Source organism: Peromyscus leucopus, unplaced genomic scaffold (genome assembly GCF_004664715.2).
Source record: "Peromyscus leucopus breed LL Stock unplaced genomic scaffold, UCI_PerLeu_2.1 scaffold_113, whole genome shotgun sequence".
Lineage (NCBI taxonomy): Eukaryota > Metazoa > Chordata > Mammalia > Rodentia > Cricetidae > Peromyscus > Peromyscus leucopus.
This window is the reverse complement of record NW_023504259.1, coordinates 790,406-808,563: the sequence shown is the minus strand read 5'-3', so window position 1 is coordinate 808,563 and position 18,158 is coordinate 790,406. Positions and strand designations below refer to the sequence as shown.

Below are 18,158 nucleotides of genomic sequence, written 5' to 3'. Positions count from 1 at the left end.
ATCCCACTGTATTATTAGGCTTGTCACTGGAGCTCCTTATAGGCTTGTGCTATGATGGGGTTAGCAGTGAAGGATTGCACATGGACTTGAGTTGAGTTATATCTATATATCACAAGGAGCAAGGATCTTTCCTTCTGACATCCTGAACAATAATCTCACAGTACTTTTCGTTTTCTTTGAGCATAGTCATAAGGCAATGACCTTTTATCTTCATTGGAATCAGAAACAGGGAACAATTATGCTAATCCTGACTGATAGCAGAATATGAGGTCTTTTTCATTCCTCCTAGACACTGGTTTTAGAATCAAAGAACTAAATTATTGATTCATGTGGCATTGCACCCAGATTCTAGAGTAGCCAGGTAAATCTAGATTTGTTTTGTTTTTGAGACAGGATCTTGCTATGGCAGTCCAGGCTGCTGCTATGATTCCTTGCCTCATCCTCTTTTGTGCTAGGATTACAAGCATATACCACTACACACAGCAAATCCTTTCTTTCTTGTTTAATGGATGGTATATAACAAACAGATGCCAATATAATTACAAAGAACTGGCTCTTAATGCACGCTCTGACTTAGAAGAGACGTTTCTGTCTTTCTAGATTAGGTTCCCACCTGTTTCCTCATAAACATGTGACCATCATGGTGAAACCTTGTTGGGTAAACTAGAAAGGGATGAAGAGAAATAGTGCACTGTTAATGGGAAACCTAAGCATGATTTCTGGTATTGCTCTCCTTTAAGCTGCATTTGACACTTAATAGTCTACTACTATGGTGCTGAAGGCTAGAAGATGCTCAATGTTTCCTAATATTTGAGTTTGCTGGTGTCTGCCTGTCTTAGGCTTCACTGAGACCAGGGAAGCAGCACTGGGAGAGGATACCATGACAAGAGTGAGAAGAGCTACAGAATGGATGAAGTGAGCAAGAGCTCATACAAAGACAGAGGGAGAACAGCATCGTAATCTCTAGGGTTAGAAGTAGACAAAAGTGGGGAACAAGAGAGAGCAGGCATCACAAAAGTGATCAGGCAGAGAAAGAGTGAGGCACTGGGACAAGAAAGGAATGGATCAGAAAGACAAAAGAGAACCGAGACATACAACACTACATAAAATGCCCTTGGTTCCATGGTGAACTTCCGATCCATGCATGCACGTTTCTGTAAGTGAGGGCTGGGATCATTACGAAGGCTCATTGCATGGGGCAGATACAGCCACTTACAATGATCAGGAACTCATACCTTGTTTTGTTTAAGGGCACCTTTCTCTTTCATATGAGGGCAGTCCTTTCCCGTCCACCGCTTTGATATCTGCCACCGGCACTGCAATTCATAAAAAATAACGAACGTTATGACACCATCGAAAGCTTCAATGTCAGCAAAGGAGCAAAGGTACTCATTGAGTCTGCTACCACGGCTGGCTCTGCTGAAGCCACTACACAAAGGAAAAAGAGAGAGTGGCAGAGGAAGAGGCCAGGCAGCGTTCAGAGACTAGATACTCAAGCATATTTATGTTCCGGTAAGAAGCATCTCTAGCAGGCTAGTTCCATAAATATAATTTGGTTCACTAACACCCGAAACAACAACCTATCACAGTGGTGCTGTCAGTGGTGGTGTGTATAAACAGATGCAACAGTAGGTAGTAGTGGTTATGACAATATAGGCGGTGCTGATGCTGACATTGTAAGGGTTTCTGTGTGCTGAGCCATGCCAAATGCTTCGTATGTATTGATACCTCCAGCTAGCATTTCCAGCTATATTGTTTGTTTCTGAGTGGTGGATAAATAAAGCAGGCAGATCTGGTTCAAATCACTGTCTGACTCCACACAGTTCTGACCGCTCCTCAAAAGGTCTCCCTTTCCCAAATCATTAATTCTTATAACAGTTCTGTAAGGTAGGTTTAGCTGCCCTTGTTCAACAGGCAACGGAAAAAGACTCAACCAAATAAAGGACACTTTCCTTTCTGATAGAGTCTTTGGAAAATAATGCAGCTAGATAGAAAGATGTTATCGTATGTCTTGCTCAGGAATAGAAGGAAGATAAGAAACAGAAAAGGCTCTGCATTCAAAATACTCTTTAAGATCAGATGAGAAAAGACAAGGACGAGTAGGATGGTTCAGAACCTTGAATTAAAAAAATAAAAAATCCCAATCCCAAGTCTTCCAGTCTCACAAATGACTGTGAATCTTGCACATGCCGACTAGCTTGGCTTTGCCAAGGGAGGGCTGTAAACAATCAATTCCTACGCTTTGTTAAAGGTGAACATAATGGCAGACTTCATAGTTAAAGCTTATACATTTTCACGGAGCAAACTGATTATAAGGTTGATAGTTAACAAAATTATATAAATTTACAGAATATTAACAATAGACCAGGAAGGTACCTTAAAAGCTAATGCCCCGGATAACTAAGACTACTGAGAATTCTGCCTAAGTGTGGCAGTGTGCTCAGACCTCTCAAACCAGAGAATTGGGGATGTGACGAGCTCTTCCAGAATCTCTGGAGGCTTCTCCACCATCTACCTCAGAACATGGGCTCCTCCACTATGTAGGCCTGGTTTAGTACATTCTGTCCACAGTTGCATTCGATTTCAATATCAATACCTGGCTTCTTCTTCTGGGCACAAGGAAGACAATGCTTCCCAGCAACTTTGCAGTTAGCTGAGGTCTTGTGACTAGGTCTGGCCAGTGAAATGTCAGAGGAAGTCGTTTTCTAGAGGGAGGTACTAAAAAGTCCTGCCAGCCATTTCTTTCTTCTGTGTGCCATCCAGTTGCTGCAGGTATGGATGGCAAAGGAACACTGGCCTGTGGCACTAAGTGACTGGCGCAGTCCTTCATCAGCATTATAGGTAAGAAGTCTTAGTGTGCTCTAAGCATTGGAGCAGGGGCTGCCTGCTCATGCATTGCCTTGTAGCAGTGTGGCCTCTCCTGAACTGTTCAGTCTTAAACCTCAGATGCCTTTTCTTTCTGGCCTCTCCTGGCCTCCTTTGATTAGGAATCTAATAGGTGGGTGCTAGGATTCTGAGCCCTACCTTGAACTCTGAGTTCAGGTCTCACAAGTCCATTTTCCTAACCAAGAACTGGCCTTGCTGCCTCTGGCTGATCTGTCTGCAGGGCATATCTGAACACTAAGAAGAAGTTGCTAACATTTGCAATGGAGACACTGAAGGGAATTTTAAATCTAATTAGCAAAGCAATTCAGAAAATCTCCTAAAGCTTCATCTGGAGTTTGAATCACAAGTACATTGTAGAAAATCCTTTGTTATAGAGATATGAAATGCTTAATGAACTCCACAGTGTCTATCTCCTACAAAAGTAAGTCACCTTGGCTTTGAAAACATGTAGAATGGGACCAGGAAAATACAAAACTGCCATGGATCAGCCTTTTGAATCCTTAATGCAAAGCCTTCACAGGAGAAAAATCTCTTTTCACTGGATATTGTGGCTGTACATGTTTTATATTTAAATATCCATTGTTCCCTATCAGGGAGATAAGCTACTGTGTCGCTCATGGGATATGACTACTAAAAAGAAAACACAAAATTCTAAAAATACAATCACTTTGAAAAGCTGGGTTTTTTCTTTCTTTCTTTCATAGCTTTCTCTAGATGCACTGGAGGATTAGACATGGGAGAGTTAAAACCAGTGTCCTCTCTGGTCCAGGGGCAGAAACAGGGGAGGGCTCACATTCACACAGTGGGAGCTCAGGAGGGCTTCAAAAGCCAAGCTAGCTTTTTGATTTGGTCTTTTGACATGGGAGAAAGATAAAGAAGTAGGGCACAGAGCTGGGAGAAGCAGGGGGTCATCGGAGAAAAAACCTACAAGCACCCTTCCTCTGGGCTACACCTTCATTTCTCACCATTACTCAGTTTAGGAAGGACTGGGATGAACGAATTCAACACTGCCATTTGCAGATGGGAAGCCTGAGTTTCAAGAAGAATCCTTCTACAATGTCACAACAGCTAGCCAGGGACAGATCTAGTCTCAGGTCTCCATGCTCCCTTACTAGGCTACTGTCCCTTTGTGTTTCAAAGGTGTCAGCACCATAATGGGAACAGCCACAAATGTGGGCTTCACTCCAAGCATACGCAGGAAACTCCTGCTGGTATGTTGGAAGAAACTTTAATTATGATTCAAATGAAAACTATTACTAAAAAACAAATGTGGCCACTATGATGAAAACACTTTTAGCTTTGTTTTCCTGGGCCAAGTCATGGCAAAATATCTCCAAGAAGTGGCTCTATGCCTTTGGTACATGCTATGTGCAGACACTACTGTGTGCAGATATCCTCAGTAGACGCTTCTGTGGCAGAGACTGGCTGGAGGCAGATCGCTCCAATTGTTAGTACAGAGCCTGCTCTCCCTAACCTAGCAGATCAGCCTCATAGCACAGTGAGGGTCCATACTATGCCTCTGTAACCAGAAACCAAGGCTTTGGGGCTCATTCAAACTCTTGTTCTACCACTTTGGGTTTAAGTTATTAGAGTTCCAGACCGTTTTTTTTTTTTTTTAGCGCAGGCCGGAAAAAATAAATTAAAATTGGCCATGGAGCTGTTTGGCTGCCTGCAAAACACCTTTATCTTACTGTTTACTAACCCATGACTGTCAACTAGTTATACTTAATGCTTCTCTACCTCACTCTCCTTATCTATAAAATATGGATGAGATGCCCCTTCGGGTTGTATAGTAGATAACTTATGTAAGCTCTGAGCACAGCGCCTGGCATACATTATGCACTTAGCAGATGCCATCTGCCATTATTCTTATTACCAATAATCTGCATTAATTCTCTCAGTAGATGGAGAGACCTGATTCTTCACTGGCTTTCATGACCCCAAATCCCCCACTTTCCCTGGCTGTCAGCTCTCTCCTCATCCTCTATAATAGGCTTAATCTTTGAGGAGGCATGGGTCTGTGCTTTCCCCTGAGTGCGGGTGAAGAACACTGGCCTAGATTCTCTCAAACCGAGGCCTTGAGGGGCACAGCATGTTAGGAAGCAAGTGAGCTCACGTTTAATGGGAGCGATGGTGCTGACAGCCTGTAAGCCCTGAGAGGAAGCGGGTGAGAGGAGAATGCAGGAAATGTAGACTTTCAAGGCCCTGTTTCCTGGCAATCAGAACGAATATGAAGAGCACGGCTCAAAGCTTCAGAGAAGAAGACAGCTAAGAAGAATCTTTCAGTCCTCACTAGTACCGGCTGTCGTAAAAGGTCCGGTTAAACTCTCTGATTCATCAATAGCTTACTATTCAGTCCTGGCTAACTCAAAGGGTAAAAGATAACTCCCCCTGCCTTAGGAAAGGACAGAAATACATGGTAAGACAGTGACTCTCACCATTAATTAAGGGAAACTATCCTTTTTCTCTTTATTGAAAATGGATTTTTTTTTTTCATAAGCTATAGCTGGATTAGTTTCCCCTCCCTCTACTCCTCCCAGTTCCTCCCCCCCCCATCTGGATCCACCCCCTTTCTGTCTCTCACTAGAAAATAAAACAGGCATCTAAGGAATAATAATGAAATAAAATAAAGTAAACAAAAACAAACACATCAGACTAGGACAAAACAAATAGAAGCAAAAGAGTCCAGGAAAAGATACAAGAAACAGATGTAGACACATGAGAGCACTCACTCACACACTCAGCAATCCCATAAAATCACAAAACCAGAAACCACAAAAATATGCAGAGAGAGGGGGGGGGATGAAATTTAAAAAGAAGAGAAAAGGAAAAGTCCTGACACAATGATTATGAGACAAGGAACCTTCAAAGACACCTTTGACTTCATTTCTATTTGCTGTCTCCTGCTGGGCAGGCAGCCTATCCATAAGAGAAGTTTTGTTTCCCTAATGAGACTCCTTGCAGAAAACTAAATTTTCATTGCATTGTTTATCAACTGGAGAGAGCTTCTGGGTTAGGGGTGGGGAGTGTGTCCACCTCTCCTTTCATCTCTAGGATCCCATCTGGTGCTGACCCATGCAGACCCAGCACATGCTGCCTCAGTCTCGGACTTCCTATGTGCTTCGGTCCTGATGTGTTTAGGAGGCCTTGTTTCCTCGTGTCCTCCATGCCCTCTGGCTCGTACACTCTTTTCATCTCCTCTTCGGCTGTGCTACCTGATCTTTGAGGGAGGGATTTGACGGAGACACCCCATCTAGGGCTGAGTGTTCCAAGGTCTCTCACTCATTTGCCCAGTGGAATACATTTGCTGCTTTTAAGGCCCAGGCAGAATGTAGGATTGGCACAGGAGGCAAACCAGATGCGTGTGCTCAAAGCTGCGGACTTAGATTCCTAGGGCGGGCAAGGCTTTAGCTTAGCCACAACAACTTCACTCACTTTATAATATGAATATACTCCCTTCTCTGACCCCTATACAGATAGATACAATCTCACCGACCCACCCACTCTCCCCAGACACACACACTCTTAAAATGATGTAATTTCTACCGCACTTGCAAGGGATACAGTGTGATACAATCTTTGGAATTCTGCATCGCTGGACTTTGAAGGCTGCAGAGGGAAAGGAGATAACCTGTTGGAGGCATCTTCAAGAGGAAGATGCCTTCTCCCAGAACAATGTCAGCCCATGGCCATTATCAAAACCTGTGTGGAGAGCAGAGATTCACAGCTCTGGTTGTGCTCTTCTGTGACCACCAGGCCAGGTACTCTCCTTGCACACTAGATGTTTGTAGTTTTCTCTACTCTGGGGCTTTGGAGGTGAGGGGCACTGTTCTGTGGAAAGCCAGCAACTGCTCTTTTAGAGAGCTCTGGTGCCAGCCAACCTCTAGAACTTTCTCTAGGTGTAGGACAGCTCATTTTCTAAGGAACTGGGTGTATTGCACCTAACGCTGACAAACTGTCAGTTACATGCCATGTTTAAGTTGAGAAGCGGATTATATATCTATAGGTGTGAGGATAAATTATAAGTCCAGTAAGCAGAGAACAGATTCTCAGGGGGGTCAGGAGTGTATGAGTCTTCAGCCAGAGACTTTCTCCATCTCTGGCCAGGTGAATAAGTAGTAGTTACTTTGGGCACCAGAAACTTCTAATACTTTTCCACATCACTGGCCGTGGACACCTCCTAGCTCATGAGAGGATTTTTAACTAATTAACAGAAAGGAGAGAAAAAGGACACTGGAGTGTGTCTTCATACAGCTAATTCAATGAGCAGAAAGGCCTGCCCTTTACTCGAAGATTAAGCCTTTCTACCATGTGAGAGTATGAGTATTTGTGTGTGTGTTGTGTGTGTGTGTGTGTGTGTCTATATACACCACACACACACACACACACACAGAGAGAGAGAGAGAGAGAGAGCATCTTTTCCTTTATGAAAAATAGTGATATTAAATCTTAGTAAAGTTTTATTTTTAACATTCTTTCTTCCAAAAATACAAGTTGACAACATATTTTCTTTTCTTTCTTTTTTTTTTGTCTTTTTTTTTTTTTTTTTTTTTTTTTTAACAGAGCTGAGGACCGAACCCAGGGCCTCTTCGCTTGCTAGGCTCTAAGCGCCAACCATATTTTCAACTCATGTTTAAAAGGACTTTTTGGTGAAAGTCATGTTTGAGGAATTACCATGGAGTATTCAGCAATACCTACATTAACATTTCTAAAACTTGAGAGGGCACCAGAGTCACATGGAGGCTCCAGTTCTTACTGCAGCGTTCTGATTTGTGAGGTCTGAGTGTGGCCGCCTGAGTTCCACTTTCCAAGGTCTGGTGGCCTGGTCCACAGCTGGAGAAGCATAGGCCTGGCATCAGGTGACAGGGTGGTTCAGCTTTGTCAGCTCTGACCAGGGTGGGTCTTAGCTTCATGCAGAAACCTAAGAGCCTGTGTTTGAGGGGGCACAGCCTGTGTTGGGGGAGGCACAGCCCTGTTGTTGGTGTGGGGGGCACAGCCTGTGTTGTGAGGGGGGGCAGAGCCTGTGTGGGGGGGCACAGCCTTGTTGGGGAGGCACAGCCTGTGTTGTGGGAGGTTCAGAGCCTGTGTTGGGGGGCACAGCCTGTGTTGGGGGGGGCAGAGCCTGTGTTGGGGCACAGCCTGTGTTTGGGGCACAGCCTACAGCTCTGGGTTTCAGATTAGTTTTTCCTGATGTGTGGTATCAAGAATACACACTGGGAAGCAGTTCGTCTATAATGGAATGAATGAACTGTATGACACTACAAAGACCAGATCGTCCCATTTTTAAACTGGAGGGAGAGGAAATGTTCTAGGCTTTCTGCCCGAGATGTCAGCACAGAGTCTGAAAGTGTCAGGAAGTTTCCCACTCAGGGTTTATTTTTGCTTCCTGTGGTCTAGCGCTGTACAGCAGGCAGTTGAGATTTGACTTTCATGGGCTCTGGGGTGATGGAAGGCAGATGTGAAAACAGCAGGAGGCAGGAGGTCAAAGACACTGCCTGGGACATGGGATATGCTTACCTAAACACGGCAGGACCGATGTTACTTTTAAAGGTTATTTAAGCATGTCATGACAACTGGCCCCCCGGTTGATTTCTCTCACTAGAGTGTCCTCCAAAGATGTATTACTTCTGTCTCATTTCTCTTCCAAATTAATTCACCATCCTGGCATTTTTCAATGCAGCTTTAGTAATTTTAGTCTCTACACTGAGCACTGAACCTTGTACTTGGTACCGGCTTAGTACTGGGTTAAAAAGATCTCACATATTACTATCTCTTCAAAATCACATTAAAACAAAGCATACGGCAAAGGCAAATAAATAGAAATAATACATACCTTGGAGGACTACTGAATTTCTGGAAAGTTATTTATCATAAGTTCCCAAAGTAGCTGAGTTCTCAGAAGTAGTATGTGAGTCTTTCACTAACTCTATTTTGTGATTATAGGATACATTAAGTCATATGTGTTAGAGGCTGTTGCATATGCTATAAGAAATCATTTCAGGTTATTGAAAATACAGTTGGCAAATTCAGGTTTATATGTTTCTGGCTCCCTGAAATAGCTTTAGATGCATACTATCCAAAATAGAGAGGAAAGGTAGGTGAGCATCCCTTTGACATTCGACCTGCTGCTCATCTCTGAGCCTCAAATCCTTCTAGGCCATGCACTTAATGGGAATGCTCAGGTTAAAATTGAAGGATGAGTAAAGTTCAAAAGGTTCATTTAAGCTAATAGTTTTCTGCATGGTATACTATGAATAAAAAAAATAACCAGTCAAAGTTCAGGTGTCCTATACCAGGGAGGGGGCCACTTACATTTGTCCTGCAGGGAATCATGGGGCACTTCTCCTTGGGGGCTCTCTTCCAAGTCGCCATAATGTAAGACCTTGTGATTGGGTGAAAGCCGACAATACCAAAATTGTCTGAGGAGAAAACATACATTTACAAAGTTAATGATTCTAGCTTTCAAAACATTGCTGTGCTATAGTGTTACCTGCAGGAGAAAAATGACTCATTTGATTTTGGACCTTAGGAAATAATGGCTTTTAATGTCCTGAATTGCTGTGGGACGGTCTATATGTCAAATTGCTCTTATTGGTCAATAAATAAAACACTGGTTGGCCAGTGGCCAGGCAGGAAGTAGGTGGGACAAGGAGAGAGGAGAATTCTGGAAGCAGGAAGGCTGAGCGAGAGACACTGCAGCGCCGCCATGACAAGCAGCATGTGAAGATGCGGTAAGCCACCAGCCATGTGGCAAGGTATAGATTTATGGAAATGGATTAATTTAAGCTATAAGAACAGTTAGCAAGAAGCCTGCCACAGCCATACAGTTTGTAAGCAATATAAGTCTCTGTGTTTACTTGGTTGGTCTGAGCGGCTGTGGGACTGGCGGGTGACAAAGATTTGTCCGATGTGGGCAAGGCAGGAAAACTCTAGCTACAAATGGCGCCCAACGAGAGGGCAAGAGTTTCCACCTAAAACCTGAGAAAAGATTCTAAAACGGAGCTAAAAACAGCTTCCTAATTGTCTCTCTCAAATGAGCAGCAGCTGCCAGTTTGAGTTCCTGGCGGGTTCCTGGCATGTGTGCTCGATCTGCAGTATGGCGGGAATGAGGCCTCTGCAAATGGAACATTAAGCTGCATGGTGGATTTAGCCTTTGCTAGTACAAAACGAAAAGAGGTTTCTGGGCTACACGCTGCTTTGATAAGAAGCATAGACCCACTATTTCTGAGAATTGATGGCTCCCAGAGCTGGTGGAAAACGTACCACCGCCATGTTGGGAACTGAAGTGGGTGGAGCCAGCAGCCACAGCGCCGTTTCAGGCTTAGAAGGCTGCAGTTTAAAGCAATAGGCTCAAGGTAATATAAAACATAAGCCACATAAAGATGGCTACCACACAGAGAATCTGGATTATGTTCTCTTTGATATTCATAACTGAAGAGAAACATTTGATTGCAAAAGCTGTTGAATTATGCCAAAATGTGTATTTTAAAGGTACCTTAACTTCAAAAATTTGGATGTAAGGATATGTTGCTTTGGAAAGGAAGCTCTGCTTTTGTTTCTACAGAAAGCCAGAGGCTATGGATTTGTTCCAGATTAAGATACATCAGGTTTGACCAGCCAAGACCACCTGAAAGGTCTCCGATGACACCATGGCCCAGATGATCCAACATCCAGAATCGTTTCAAGTCACGACTACTCCACGATCCTAAAATTTTCTTTGTGTCCCATAAAGATACAGCGCCCCCCTCCAGCAGGAAGTAGCAAGAGAAGCTACGCCCAAATTCCCAAATATACCAAGCTGACTTTGGAGATGTGTAAAAGTTAAAACCTTCCTTTTAAAAAAAAAGAAAGGGGAAGTGCTGTGGGACGGTCTATATGTCAAATTGCTCTGATTGGTCAATAAATAAAACACTGGTTGGCCAGTGGCCAGGCAGAAGGAGGTGGGACAAGGAGAGAGGAGAATTCTGGGAAGCAGAAGGCTGAGGGGGAGAGACACTGCAGCCGCCGCCATGACCAGCAGCATGTGAAGATGCCGGTAAGCCACCAGCCATGTGGCAAGGCATAGATTTATGGAAATGGATTAATTTAAGCTATAAGAACAGTTAGCAAGAAGCCTGCCACGGCCATACAGTTTGTAAGCAATATAAGTCTCTGTGTTTACTTGGTTGGGTCTGAGCGGCTGTGGGACTGGTGGGTGACAAAGATTTGTCCTGACTGTGGGCAAGGCAGGAAAACTCTAGCTACACTGAATGGTGAAGCCCCTCCTGATTTTGGGTATTTCAGTATCACCATCCTGCTCTGCAAACATTGGTGACCACAGGGATGTCACCAAACCTAGCTCAGTGGCAAAGTACTTTTCAAGAGGGTAGTTTCCATGGACATTTCATCAGTACCTGTAACCACCAACAGGGTGAGTCCTTAGCCACAGAAGCTACACAAGTGAGGAGAGAGGTGAAGGAAGAATAGCTTTGGGGGCCTCAATCTGCTTCCACTTTGATCTCCAGCCTGCTGAGATGGCTGTCCACACATAGCCATCTTTAGTTGTTCTATACACCTGTTCCTTGATGCTAATAGACACATCCACGATTTGTGCATGAATTATCAGGTCACTAGTGATACACATGGGGGTGGGACCCATGAAAAATCATCTGAATAATTTCAGGCTTTAGGGAGAGAATGAAGGCAATCACAAGCAGCCCCCCCTCCTAACCACACCTCTCAGTGTAAGTGCCAGGATGGAAATGGCCAAGGCTTTAAGGAAGTTCTTACATTGAACTCTCACAATTTTTACCCCTTCAGCTCCCAAGTGTAATGAGAAAAATGTGAGCAAGACCACGACAGGAGAGAGGAGGTAAACACCACTTCCATAGACCTACAGATTTACAGATTGGGAACTTGAAGCATAACTGCAATGTTTGTGTAGATACAGGCTCAGTTCCTCCAGAAAGGCTCCTCTGCTTGCCATTATGAACTGAGCTTCTCTAGAAGTTAGTTTCGTCAGTAACATCATGGGCTTATTTATTGGCATACACATGTTAGTCATCTTAAGGCTCCCTATGATAAGACCCAAGATAAGAAACCCAAGGGAATGCTCCAATAGTGGACCAAGGAAGCAGCTTCCTCTAGGGGATGTATCATGAACAACTGCTGATGAGACAGAGAGACTCCAGGGTCCTCATTAGCCGGGCAGTGTATGAAGTCAGCTACTGTCTTCATAATGGCTACGGTCCAATGCCTCGGTGAAGTGTGGGTACTGAATGGTTGCACAGTTGGTATTGGTAAAACTGGAGAAAGAAGACTTAAGAGATTTGTTCAAGCCACATCAGGCACCACAACACCTGTGCCCTACAGCCTCTTGGTATGTTCATGCACCTGGCTCACCCTATGGTCTTGGTCAAATCACCTCATTACTGTACCTGCAGTACCAAATTATTTTTGAAACTATTCTGATAAAAATGTTGTCCATTATATTTTAAGAAAAGAGGTTTTTAATCTAAAATTGCTTTCACTGAAAGAAGTCATATTGTCCCCATAATTCTTTCAATCTAAAACAAAGCTTTAAGAATGAAATAAACGCCGCATGATGAACAACGAAAATGCTCAGCTTAACCCACAAAAGGAAACTGCCTCTGTGACGCTTGTCTTCTTCGGGTATAAGAGATGTTAGCATTGTTTGAGAATTCTGGTTGTATCCAGAACATGGCAACCGTGTACTTAAAGGACTCTGAACTCTGGTGAAAACAAAAACAAAACACTGCAAGGAGGAAGAAGATCATTCAATTGTTGGGCTCGCCAACTTTTTCAAAAATCACTTTAGACATACAGCAATCACAGGTGGCCAATGAGCGGACTTCAGTGAGTTAAACAAGTTATTCCCTCACTAACTCACAGCCATGCTAATCTGCTAGTGTAAAATGACGAGAAGAATGCATTTAGGGAAACTGAGTGGGGAATTTACAATAAGACGTACGAAGTCTGAAGGACATCGAGTGTTGTGAGCACCCACAGAACTGATAGAGGCCTGACATAAGAGGACATGATGCCCTCTCTGCACACAAGGACCACAAGGCCTACAGCCTGGTCTACACGACCTATGATGACCACAATTCGCTGTAAGGTATGCTATCTCTGAGGGGGTTAGGGGCTAAGTGAGTGGCTGAGGGAGATGGGAAGGAGGTTAGTGAGGTGGGACACTGGGTATTTTGGTTCTTCTGTTGTTGATTAAGATCTGCCTGTTCTTTTGTGGAATGCCATCTTTGCAAGTAGGGCTAGCCCATGATTCAGTGGTACTATATGTGAAACCAATAAGTCAATATGGCACAGTGATCATTTACACTCAGTAAGGTCTGATAGGAAGAATTAAGAAACTGAACTAGTATAACACAAAATGGATTGAGTTGCACAATTATATTTATTCTACAAAATATACTAATTTTTGAATTGCTGTTTACATTTTCAGGATGCATTATTTTTCTAAAAGTAGTTGCATAAGTCTGCAAATGTACCTAGTATTCCTCAGGAATAATAAGACATCATTAAATAAATGATAGACACGAGAGACTGAACTTGGACACTAAAGGAAAAGATGATTCCCTCATTTTTTGGTGGCAGCACAGAGGTGAACCATATAAAAAGCTTGTGTCCATGGCTGGGAATTGGAGACAAAGACAATCTGGGATAGGAATGGGAGATTTCTCCTGCTTACATAATGCATTCTTAATTAACAGACCACTACAGAACAGTGGCTTACTTATCCCTTGACAGAAACAACCACCTACTTTGCAAAGTTGGATGAAAGCTTTTAAAAAAGAAACATAAATCAGGTACCTGGAACTCTGGCCTGACCACTTCATGACTAAAGAGTGCTTCTTCCTTTGGAGTTTAAATCACCTTGAGCTAAAGGACATCATCTTTCTCTGGTTTTCTTCCTACTCCTAGCTAATTCTTCTCTTATTCTACACAAGTTCATCTAACTCTGTCCACTGCTGCAATGGTCAAGAGCAAAAAGGTCTGTGCATGTCTGATGGAAGCAATGTGTTCTTGTCTTTCTCGGCAAGTAAGAAGTTTTTGGATGGATCACAAAACAATGAAGGAGGAACTGAAGAGGCTGAGAAAGCTTGTCCTAATTTGTGATCAAATGGGAGGATGCTAAGGTAGCATCTTCCTTTTTTGGGATGGAAACTGTAGCCCTTAAGGTGAGAGGCATCATGGCTTGCGCTGCCCACACCCAACCAGCACAGCACACCGACATAGTGGTGATGAACATCTGTGTCAGTCAATAGCGGCAGCTTGATTTGTAGTTTTCTTTTGTGAGAAAAAAAAAAAAAAATGTGCATCTTCCTTTTAAAGACTCAGCATGATGCTATGAGTTCCCCAGTCCCTTTGGGCAATAGAAGAGTGGGATCTCGTCATTAAAAGCAATTAGCAAGAAGCAATGAGAACATTATCAAAGATTTTTACTAGCATTATGGAGGATGTGAGAGCTAATGTGGAGGCCTTGTAGTGAATTACAAATTAGAATATATTAACAGTTGTTTCTCCATCTCCAAACTAAAATATATGGACAATCTGCCGCTTCAATCTTTCTGTTTGTTCTTATTCATACTGTTCTTTTGTTCTTCTTGCTTTCCTCCTTTCCTTCGTCATAGGCCCCTCTTTTCCTTCCTTCCTCCACGCTCCTTACCCTTGGTAAGGATCAGAGGGAACAGCTGGTTTCAAAGTCCATGTTACTGTTTCTTTTCTGTACTGTAATAAAAACCCTCGAACCAAAAAGCAACCTCTGGTGGGTGGTAGAGCATGATTCAGCTGCCGTTTCAAATCCCAGTCCATCACTGAGGAAAGTCGACGGCAGGACAGAATTGTAGAGGAACTGCTTCCTGGCTTGCTCTCTGGCTTGCTCACAGGTTCACCCTCAGCTACCTTTCTTATATAGCCTGAGACTAGCTACTCACCTAAAGATGGAGCTGCTTACCATTGGTTGAGCTCTACTACATCAGTCAATAGTCAGGATAATCCTCCACAGACATAACAGACATAGGCCGGTTAGATCTGGGTGATTCTCCAGGTGACGCTTTACTCTCAAATGTCTCTATGCTATGTCAGGCTGACCGTTAATGCCAAACCAGGACAGCCCATATACTGGGAAGAAGGTCTGATTAAAGCTATTTGTGATGTCACATGGATTATTATAAACTAAAAATCACTGAGAAGTGAAATTCTTATAACACTGTCCAACAGTGAAAATGATCCAATAAGAACAAAATTTAAAATTTTCCTCCATTTGCCAACTTAGCCACAGGTAAGCATGCCTTCTGGTCTTTAGAGGAGACCAGAACATTGAGTAATAGTTACTACCACTAGTGTGACATGTGACTTTTACATGAGGCAGAGGAATTGAGTCTGGTCAACTCTGCTTTGGAAGCAGGGACTTCCTAGTGTTGTTTGGTAGCAGGCCCTGGGAATCCCTTGTCACAGAAGTGGGGAAGCATTTCCTAACCTCTGCTGTTAGAGTACTTCTGGTAGGATGTTTCCGTTTTGCTAGGACACCCTATAATTAAACCAAATCATCATCGTGTTCAGAAATTCCACATCTGGCCTAAGGTACAACCTTTCAGAATCAAAGAACAGTTCCGGACAGTGCCTTGAAATGGAAATGTCACTTTCCAGTTGAGATCCACAAGTTTCTCTGTTGGTTCAGGGAGGGGAATGGTAGCTATGGTGGCAGCGAAGACCACTCTGCCTTTCAAACACTTCTCAATTCACTGAAATGTTCTTCGAAACCAGAGACTTGTGTTTTGATTCTGAATGCTGCCTCCTTGGAGGCAGTGTGTCCTTTCCTAGCTCATGATTCCAGGACTCTCATACACTCAGCAAGATAATTGGTCCTAATGAATCCTGGGTGGTCACACAGACTTGGTTATACACCTGGTCCTGGCACTCTGTTATAGCCCTTAGCAAAAATGATAGACTGAAAGATCCTTGTTCTTCACTTAAAAAGTGATAGCCTTAACTTCATGAGTAAAACATATATGAGTGTCCATCCTGTATTCTCTACCGGGCTGGTTACCAGCACTTACTTGCTCACTCCTGTCAGAGAACATGTCCCTTTTCACCCTACCATTTACGCTACCACATTTTTGAAATGGTGATTATTCATATTTCGACCTATTGAATGCCTTTCCCCAACTTCATCTATGTTTTCTTCATTTGGAAGTACCTGCCTTTTGTTAAAATGAACTAATTAGGTTTCGTCAAACACCCAAAAGAGAAATGTAATTAAAGAGGGAAGAAGCAGCTTGTTGCCTGGAAGGCTTGATAAAGTGCTGCGCCTGAATGATCCATTTGGCTCCAGGCTTCTAACGGGGTTGCAAGAGTTATGTGAGGTACACAGACTTGCTGACTGAAGTGGGAAGACAAGTTTTATCTAGCACAGAATTTCCGAGATAACTCGGTCATGTTGGCACTTAAAGACAGGGAAGCTAGCAAGCATCTTTAGTGAGAAGCAAGCTTTATGGTATCGTTTCTTGAAGTGATTCTATAGTATTTAGCCCAGGGGTCATCAAGACCACTCAATACAATGATTCTGAGAAAACTAAATTGCTAAAAGGTAGAAAGTAAGGAAAATGTTGGAGACTACAGTCTCATGAACAATGATAGTTGTACCAAGACAACCTCTAGGAGTATATCTTTTGCTGTCCCTCTAGGCATACGTGGGACAAGAAGCATGGTCGAGTCTTACATTTGTGGTTCAGAACAGAAAGCAAAAAGCAGGCATGAGACATCCAATAGTATGCTTCTTGTGTTTAAAAATTATATGCAAGAAACTACAAACCTAAATAGTAGTCATAAGAGTAGTTTTGAATGCTTGATAGCATCCTAAGTGCTAAAGACAGTTAGTTAAACCCTTATAATTACCGACTTGATGTAGGAGGTAACACCATCCTCGTGTGACAGAAGAGAAAAAGAGTCCAGGTTGATGAATAGATTGTCAACAGCTACCCAGCTGGAATGGGGAGGCTGGGGCTTAAGCCAGATTAACATGTATCATGTGATGTTCTGCCTCCCAGTCTACTGTGGCCAGACATTCCAGAAGCCCATACTTATCTTGTTTGCACCAGACTTTCCAGTATCAGAGTTGTGGATGAGATAAGATGATAGGCAAATGCCGGCTGTGGGGCATTCTGACAAATGTAGCAAAGGAAAAGATGTTTTGCCAACTCCTCCACTTTGGTTCTGTGAGAGTGGAAGCTCTCACATTTTCCCTGTAAACTTAATAACTGACTCTGCTCATCTGTGTCCTCTCACTGTTAGATAAGTGGGTAGGGAAGTGGCCATGGCTCCTACACGGGGAGTATCAGACCTAATCTGTGATGATGGCTCTTGAACATGCATGCACTTGAAGGAGTGGTGACCAATTTTACGGTCTACCCTACAGGCTGTGCAATCTAAATGCAGTGTTTTGATGGAGCGATGGGAGACTACATGCAGTGCAGGCAAAGGGCTGGTAACCAGACTTAACCGACAGGCCTTTCTACTTGCACAGGAGACTCTTGTATTGAACACAAATGGCCCTACTCTGTCCAGATCTTTTACTAACTCATCAGCTAGACACTAAGGCTTTGTTTCATTAGGAAGTTCATCAACAATGAGGGATAAATATCTTTTTAAACAAAATTCTGTAATTATCTTATCTAGATAGGGAGATTCTGCACAGTCAATTCATTTCAGCCTAGAAAGGAATATCAAATAGTGTAGTGGACTGGAAGGTTCAGTGTAATTGTAAGTACTAGGATTAGCTAGCATCAATGAAAGCTCTTTGTGCCTCTATGTGTTTCCTCCATTCCAAATACTTCTGTGTCTGTTGCCCAATGTCAGTACAGAAAGAAAATGTTGAAGTTACGTTTATGGGCCATATATCCTGGATATTGATCTGCCCAGAGACAATAGGAGATGAGGGCATATATTCAACTATCTGGCTAAAGTTCTCAAGATCCTGGAGTGCTAGACTCCGTGCTGTAGCATTTTTCAGACATCAGATGTATTGCCTGAAGACACTAAGGGGCTAACTGCAGAGCCAAAAAGACCACGACTTCTCACTCTGGACCAGTTTTTTTTTTTTTTTTTTTTTTTTTAAGCACAATTTCCAGATGACAGATGACCAGTGATTCCTTTTCTAGGAGCTACATTTCCAACTGCCTTTATTTCCTTGTAAAATCTTAGAAAACAGGTATTGATAGTGAAAAACTGCTCAAGTCCACAGACCTGGACAAGGA

General features: G+C 43.0%; 1 pseudogene; it reads right to left on the bottom strand.

Annotated features, from left to right (window-relative positions):
• Positions 1–18,158, bottom strand: part of LOC114685734 — a 318,181-nt pseudogene that overhangs the window by 14,950 nt on the left and 285,073 nt on the right.